This window comes from Dasypus novemcinctus, chromosome 3, assembly GCF_030445035.2.
Source record: "Dasypus novemcinctus isolate mDasNov1 chromosome 3, mDasNov1.1.hap2, whole genome shotgun sequence".
Taxonomy (NCBI): Eukaryota; Metazoa; Chordata; class Mammalia; order Cingulata; family Dasypodidae; genus Dasypus; species Dasypus novemcinctus.
In genome coordinates this window covers 62,646,720-62,655,415 of record NC_080675.1, presented here as the reverse complement: position 1 = coordinate 62,655,415, position 8,696 = coordinate 62,646,720, and the positions used below count along the sequence as shown (strand labels likewise).

The window sequence follows — 8,696 nt, the reverse complement described above, 5'->3', positions numbered from 1 at the left end:
CCCCTTCACCCGCGAGACTGTCCACGATTTGCGTTTACAGTCCCGCGTACCAACAATCAAGGAGCAGCACTCCGATTCCAATGGCGAGTACTACCACAAGGCATGCGGAACAGTCCAACTATATGTCAGCTCTATGTCAATCATGCCATTGAGCCGCTACGCTCTAAGTTCCATCCAGAGCACACATACATCATCCACTATATGGATGACCTTCTTTTAGCAGCAAGTTCTAACACACTTCTCAATGATCTACTTTCTGCAGTTATGACGAACCTCTCAAGTCTTGGATTAATAGTGCAACCTGACAAGGTCAACCCCCAGCCACCTTTCCAGTTCTTAGGCTTTCATTTTCATCAATATATTCGGCCCACCAGCCCGCAAATCCATGTTTCTGATCACATGACGCTGACTGAGCTCCAACGGCTTTGCGGACAGATCAATTGGCTTCGATCAGCACTCCCTATCACAACAGCGCAAATGCAACCACTTTTCGAGCTCCTGCAGACTAAGTGCAGTCCATCCGCTGCAGTCGTTCGCCCCATCACCATCACCCCAGCTGCCAAAGAAGCCATCCAACAAGTAAATGCTGCACTCCAGCAATGCCGCCTAGAGCGATTCTCTCCCGATCTCCCAATCCTTGCCTTAGTTTTGCCAACACCAGTCACCCCAACGGGTCTCCTATGGCAAGATGGTCCTCTTCTCTTTCTACACACGTCAAAAAGTAAACTCCCAAAAATCTGCCCATTTACAAGGGCTTGGATCACATTAGCCACTGACTTAGTACTTCTCTCCATACAAACGTACGGCGTCCCGCCACACACCATTGTTTGGCCCTTTGATGCAAAAGAAGTTACTTCCCTTATCATGAATAATGCTCAAATGCAGAGCCTGATAGAGTTCTTTCGTGGCTCCTTCGACAACCACTATCCTCATCATCCACTGCTGCAAGGTGTATCTCAATTAGCATTTTTCAACCCGTTCCGTCCGCTGCCCGCAAGAAAGCCAATCCCCTTTGCCATCACTGCTTTCACTGATGCCTCAAAAAAGGGCTTCGCTGCTGTCATATATGTGCCAGGAAAGCTTGAGCCACGACAGTTGATGTTTGCCAATCACCTTTCTGTTCAAGTGGGTGAACTCTTAGCTGTCGCTGCAGTCCTCAATCTTTACCCAGACCAGCCTCTCAACATCTTTACAGACAGCTTGTACACCTTACAGGTATGTCGCAGTCTCCCACTTGCTACCTTTCTACCCAGCGACTCATCTATAGACCAAGCACTCGCCTTTGTACAGCGACTGCTTGAAGAAAGGCAACAACCCTGGTTCATCGCTCATATCAGAAGTCACTCTGGCCTGCCAGGACCACTGACTCAAGGAAATGCCCTTGCTGACGCCTTAGTGTCCGGCCGCCATGTATACCCAGCTGCCATTCGAGAAGATTCCATTGACAAAACAAGACTAGGAGACTTCGTCAACCAAGCCAAACTTTTACACTCTCAATTCCACTTCTCTGCGTGATCTATCCAGAGGCTCTTTCCAGACCTCCCCATCGAAACATGCAAACATCTTGTGCGTTCCTGCCGAACATGCGCACCTTTGCTACCCCTTGGACCCTTGCAGCTCCGCGGAGCTAATCCCCGCGGCCTGCGGCCTAACTCCCGCTGGCAGCTAGACGTCACCCATGTTAGTGCTTTTGGGCGCCTTAAATATCTTCATGTTGCAGTTGATACCTTCTCGCACCTATGCTATGCCGTGCCCCTCACAGGAGAGAGTGCCAAACATTGCATCAAAGCGCTTCGGCAAGCCATTCTATTCATGGGAATTCCCTGGGATCTAAAAACCGACAATGGACCAGCCTACCGCAGTGCCACCTTTGCCAGCTTTGTGCAGATGTACCACATCACACACCATTTCGGCATCCCCTACAACCCACAAGGGCAAGGAACTGTTGAGCGCACTCACCAACAGCTCAAGCTACTCATTCAAAAAGAAAAAAATTCCTCTCCCCATAAAGCCCCTGCCGACGTCATTACTGCTTGCCTTATCCATCACAATCTCCTGACCTTCGATAACAAAGGACTCTCCCCAACTCACAGACATTGGGGACCCATGTGGCAACCTTCGCAAGTTCCTCTTGTTCATTGGAAAGACCCCGCCACAAACCTTTGGCAAGATCCAGCCCCCTTGCTAGCACAGGGGAGAGGCTTTGCTTGTGTCTTCCCAGACTCCGAGCCACAACCGCTCTGGGTTCCTGGGCGCTACATCAGGCCTGCCACCAACCCTAAAGTTCCACTGAATGACAAGTACACTGTGCCCTCCGTTAGAGACAACATTGACTGCGGAGGCCCAGATGTCGCCCCGTTCGCTCAAATTCAACACCAACCAGCCCCTCCCTGAAATGTTTATATTTAAATAAGTACTCTCTCCGAGTTTCTTTCCGCTGATTGTCCCTCCCCTATGAGGGCTCTCTTCTCCCTTCTTTGTCTTTACAGATTCCCCAAAAGACTCGACTCTGCACAATTTACAAGAAGAGCCTTATTGCCGCCTCTACAACCTGCTGCTGACAAGTGCCTGACCTCCACCGAAACGTGCCTTACAACTTATCAGAGAAGAACTCTCAGTGCAGATGCTCTTCCCACTCCCCTCGCACCCTCACCCACTTTTATACTTCTTTTTTATAGTCTTCATTTTTTTAACAATCTTTTCAGCTGTCTGTCTCGCAGCTACAGCCCCAGCAGATTGGAACCTCCGCCAACGCTTTCTCCTTGCTGTCGCCTTTCTACTTCTAATTGGCGTTTTCACCTCCCTCGTCGCCCTCCTCCCATGACCACCATGCGCCCCCAAGCAAATTCACTCGAGCCTACCTCTCCAACACCACCGTCTGTGAGAACCACACCAGCTCCTTCTCGCCGCGAACGACGTCGACAACGCTTCCTTGCCCGCCGCTTAAGCCGTCTTTCCCTTGAAGATGATGACCCCATCGAGCGCCAAGTTCTCCAGCTCCTCCGACAGGCCCGCTCTGTTCACACCCCCGCCTCCTGTTCCCCTACCCTTCCCTACCTCATCCATCTCCTCATTCTCATGTTGTCTCTAGCCTCCTCTGCCCAAAGCTCCTCATCCCATCAGCCATTCAACTGGACCTTGCAGACATTCCCGGAAAAACGCATTCTCGCTTATAATGTTACTAGTGTCGCTCCCTCCTTTCTCACACACGTCTGCCCTCTTGCTGGAATTTCCTTCCGTCCCGAATGCCAAGTAAGCAACATCAGAAAAGCGAAAGTAGGCCACCACTCCTCCTCATCCTGTCGAGGCGGGAATACAGCATGCCTGCTTTCTCGAAACAACCGTCTCCTTGGCCCTCAATTCAACCCTGTGTCTGGTTTTTACATCTGTCCTGCTAGTGCTCGAGGTTGTCATGACCCATCACACTTCTACTGCCCCTCTTGGGGATGTGTGACCATGGCCCATGGATGGTCCGGCGCCCCCAACAGAGACCCGTATCTCTCTCTCCAAGTAGCCAACAATTCCCGTTGGGACTTCATTTGGCTGACAGTAAAAAACCCAAACGACGATACATGGCTGGCCGCTCGCCCCTATGGACTCCGGTTGTATATGAGCAACTATGATCGTGGCGCTTTGTTTGAAATCCAAAAGCGTGTTGTCTCCACCCCACCCTCTGCTATTGGTCCCAACCACATCCTTAACCCTCCTCCCTCACCCGCTGTTCACCTTCTTCCATCCTCATCTACCCCCCTCAAAATCTCTTCCACCTCGGCCGCCGTCGTCCCTTCTACAAGCCCCACTTCCCCCCCCCCCCCCGCTTCAGGTATACAACCACATCCTCTCATCCCCTCTAGTCCCTACTTCAAACTCCTAAACGCCTCCTATTCCTCTCTCAACGCCTCCCACCCTAACCTCACTCGCTCTTGCTGGTTGTGTCTCTCCCCCAGCCTCCCCCTCTATGATCCACTTGCTATCCCTTCACCACTCTTTACTTCCTCCACCGACGATTCCCCCTCTTCCTGCAATTGGAATCAGTCTACTCATGTCCCACTCACTTTTACGCACATCTCTTCCAAAGGTTTATGCATTCACCCCCGTTCTTCCCACACTCCTAGCCTTACTGTCTGTACCAACTATACCTCCCCAAACATCTCTGCCAAATACTTAGTTCCCCTAAACACCACCCAATGGCTCTGCTCTTCCACCGGACTTACCCCATGCTTATCTGTTGCCACACTTAACAAGACCAAAGAAACGTGTGTTCTCATCCTCCTCACGCCTCGAGTCATCTATCACACTCCTCTACATTTCTTTGAAGCCTTTGATCACACTCAAGAAGCTATTTACCTCCACAAACGCGAACCTATTACTGCTGTACTCACTGTCACTTCCCTCCTAGCTACAGCTGGAGCTGCCACTGGTGTTGCAGCCCTAGCCACACAAGCCTCCGCCCTCCAAAACCTCAGACAAGCAGTAGACTCTGATATCATCTACCTCCGAGATGCAGTCAAGTATCTTAGAGACTCCCTCAATTCCCTTTCGGAAGTTGTCCTGCAAAACCGCCGAGGTCTTGACCTCCTCCTCCTCAAGGAAGGTGGCCTATGTGCAGCTCTGGGAGAAGAATGCTGCATCTATGCCAACTATACCGGTTTAGTAGACTCCAGCTTAAAAGAACTTGAAAAAGGTCTCAACCAACGCCGACTTGAACGAGCCCAAAATGCTGGTTCTTGGGGCTTTCTGCAGCCCCTCCTCCCCTATCTCCTCCCGTTACTAACCCCAGTTCTGCTCATCATCCTAGGTCTCACCGTTGGCCCTTGGGCCATTCGACGAATCATCCACCTTGCCAAAGATCACGCTGACAGTGTATTTTCCTCGTTTGTTCAAATCCATTACCACCGTCTTGCTACCTCTGATCTCGCTCCTCAATCTCGCCCTTGTCCTCGCCCCCCTTCCCACCGTACTTCCCGCCTGTGAAGCTGCTTGCTGTGAAACTCCCTGACCTTAGCTGCCGGCACGGGTTTGTTTCCCTCGGCGTAAAGGGCTTGGGTGCACCCTCCGCCCCCCTTTATTGCTATACGTCTGAGAGTCCTTCGCGGTTAAGCCAGCCACAGCGCTATCCACCCCAAAAAAGCGTGCGCAACATCATGTTAGATATTTCATCTAGCACCGGCACGCACCAACCCTAAGGGCTATGCATACATTCTGGCCAAATGATATGTCATTTGCCCATCGCCAGTCAATTCTACCCCCTTTTTCTCTCACCCTCCACAGCCCATCCCCCTACTCTCTCACGCCCTTTTTTTATAAAACAAAAGGAGCAATTGTTGCTGCCTCCGTTCACCCCTCCTCCTAGCCTTTGTTATCTCCCTTTTCCAGCCGTTGCTATCCTTCACCGCCTACCTCATAGCTGCCTGCACAGCTCCGCCTATCCACTACCGCCCCGTAGTTCATCCGCCCCCGCTCCTACCCCTCCCTTGACCCGACCTTATATAATCAAGTGTATTTCCGCAATAAAGTGGACTAGCTCACTCTCACAGGCTGTCTCCGTGGTTTTTACCGTGCGTCCCCCACACCTGGAGAACCTAGGCCTACGCGCTGGCCTAGGGGCTCACCACCGAGCCGTGGAAGCCCGCCAGGTCCTCGTGGGTTGCTAACTCAAAATAGCAAGCCCACACTCAGGATTGAGTCCCCACCCCTTTGGTGGGCTGATAGAAACAGGCACTCACAAAAGGCACAGAAGGAAAGAGAGCTCCATAGGGCAGAGGAGAGAACTTTGATCTTGCTGTCCGGGAGAGATGAGCCATTTGCCTGATAGTTTGCCGCTGATAAGAACAGAGCAGTTGAGCTGAGAAAGCCAGGAAAGAAAGAAACCCCGTGCCAGCCTAAAGCTGACATCAGAAAAGCTGGGCCCATGGAGCCTTATGAGGAAGAAGAAAGAAGAGACCAGGCCCCCACTCTTACTTCAACAGGTGGCAAGTGACTTAGGTGAGAAAGAACCTCTTACGGTACCTTGAGTAGGACTCTCCAGGGCCTTGTAACTGTAAGCTTTTACCCCAAATCAATGCCCTTTATAAAACCAACCAATTTCTAGTACTTTGCATCAGCACCTCCTTGATTTACTAATACAATATATGAGAGATATAGCATATCAGATTTGTTAAAGTATAATTTTCAAAGGATATAAAAACGTGTCTTTTCCTTGTGATCTATTAACTTTAACAAAAAAAAAATTTTTTTTAAACATGGATGAACTTTGAAGACATCATGCTGAATAAAATAAGCCAGACACAATAGTACAAAAAACAAAAAACAAAACAAAAAAGAAAAAAAAGTGTCTTTCAGGCAACTCTGAGACAAAAACATACCAAAAATTTTATTCTACTCACTAATTAAGGAGGAAACTGGTAAGATGTTAAAACTAGCCCAAAATGCAATAATGATTGAATTGATGAATGCACAACTATGTGTTGATAGCAAATACTATTGATTGTACACCTTGGATGAATTATATGCTTTATTAATATGTATCAATAAAATTGATTTTTTTTTAAAACTAGCCCAAAGAGCACTTGAAAAGTTAGACGTATATATAGGAAATTTAACAAAGAATATTAGGATGATACTGCTGCATTAGTAGAAAACTGGTTCATGTCTCTCTAAGATTATCTGTTTCATTGGACAGAAATTATGTGCATCTCTACTGGAAAAAAATCTATAGTTATAGAGAGTTGTAAATTGCCCAGTCACTAGAATGTCAAGTACAGCACTGCACTGAAAGGACACCCAATAGTCTCTTTTGTCTATTTCTACATTTCGGATAATTTTTCTGACAGCTCAGTGGAGAAAAGAGAGACTATTAAATAAATAGACCTGGGGGGGGAAAATGTGTTTTTTCATAAGAAAAGAGGGGAAAATGAATCTCACATCACACCATATATAAAAATTAACTCCTGATGAATTAAGGATGTAAGCACCAGAAACAAACTTTGACACTCTTAAAATCTATTACAGCTAAACATATACCCATTAGATCCACTGTTTGCCCTACACCCAAAAGAAACTTTCCTACATGTCCACTAGGAGACATGTAAGAATGTGTATAGCAGAACACTCCACAACAGCAAAAACATGGTAACAAACCAAATGCCCTTCAAGAAATACTAAATTACACAATGGAATTTTATACAACAGCCATAAATAAATACGGCAACACTCATGAAGGTGAGAAGCTCTGAGGGAGTAGCAGGCAGGTGTGCGGGCTGAATCAGGCCATGACATAAATGGCACAGCCCGGCCATGGAGTCCCAGCATTCTGCCTCTGCTCACTCCCCTTCCTGCAAGCAGAAGAAAGAAGATGACAGGGAGGATTCACAGGCTGAAGGAGAGCAGGAAGAAGCCATTGCTCAGTTCCCATATATGGAGTTCACTGGCTGAGACAGCATCCCCTGGCTCACATGCAAGGACTGGCTACATTCCAACAAAGCAAGTAAATGAGTTGATCGCTTTGATCCCATACAGTGATCAGAGATTGAGCCCTCAGACAACTAAGCAGTATGTCTTCCTGTCTGTCCTGCTCTGTCTCCTGGTATCTGACTTGGTGGTTTTCTTTGTTTCCATACTCAGTCCTTATGGATGGTGCTGGCATCAAAGTAGTGAAAGTCGTGTTTAATCAGAAGGACCCCCTTGTAATCCTTGCCATCACGGCCATTCTGAAGATCAGGCACTCCAACTTCTACTACGTGGCAGTGACCAGCCTGTCCAGTCAGGTTCAGGACATGAATACCGTGGTTGGCACATGTCATAAATATCTCCCTCATTCTGCCTCAGAGGAACCAACTGGTGAATTTTACTGTGAGGGCTGAGATGAGAGGACAGTTTTCCTATGTGTACTTCTTATGCACATGACCTGAAATCCTGGAGCACAACATAGTGAGCTTCAGTGAACTTCAGTGTAGATGCCATACACTGGCCACGTGACCCAGAGCTCCTTGGAGACATCTCTCTGTGGATTGTGGAGCAAATTCCACAGCTCTTTAGAAACTATGCTCAGGTCTTACATGGCACTACCTGTCAGAAGAGAGCACAGCCAGTGTTACTAAGGGCTGAGTTCCATGCCTTCTCCAGGTGCCCGGCAAACATCCTCCTGCCACTGGGGAAGAGAACTCTCTACAAACATCATTTATGTTACTCAGAAGCACTGCCCAGTGCCCAGTAAACAGTAGGCACTCAAAGAATGTTTGAGAATTTAATGCAGAGGTTCTCATCTGTCCTTAGGACATTATAAATTGAAATCATCCTGCGTGGTCTTCAATTATCAAACCCTAGAGTGACATGGCGATAGGACTGTTAGTGCAGACACAGACGTATTCGGTGTCTTATCTGGGTGGTAATGGGAGCAGGGAGGGAACATTTGAATACCTAAAAGAAGAAAATATACAGACCCACTCAATATGTGAATTTTTTCATCTGTTCTCAGACGCTTAGGAACTTTTAAGAAAGAAAGAAAAAAAACTTTTTTTTTCTCCTGTAAAAAGGTAAAATTGTTTTTTATCAAGATTCTTTATGTGGGGCTTGATTTATCCTTCATCCATTGGCTGGAACATGAATTGGAGATTTGGTAGAAAAATAAATCATGCTTTTCATTCAATAAATAAACAAATAAATACGGCAACATTCAACAACATGAAAGCATAGCA

The 8,696-nt window shown here is 47.7% G+C and overlaps 1 pseudogene; it reads left to right on the top strand.

Moving 5' to 3' along the window:
- The first annotated feature begins 7,296 nt into the window (after positions 1 to 7,296).
- LOC101426078 (transmembrane protein 106C-like) lies at positions 7,297 to 8,037 on the top strand (annotated as a pseudogene).
- The last annotated feature ends 659 nt before the right edge of the window (positions 8,038 to 8,696 follow it).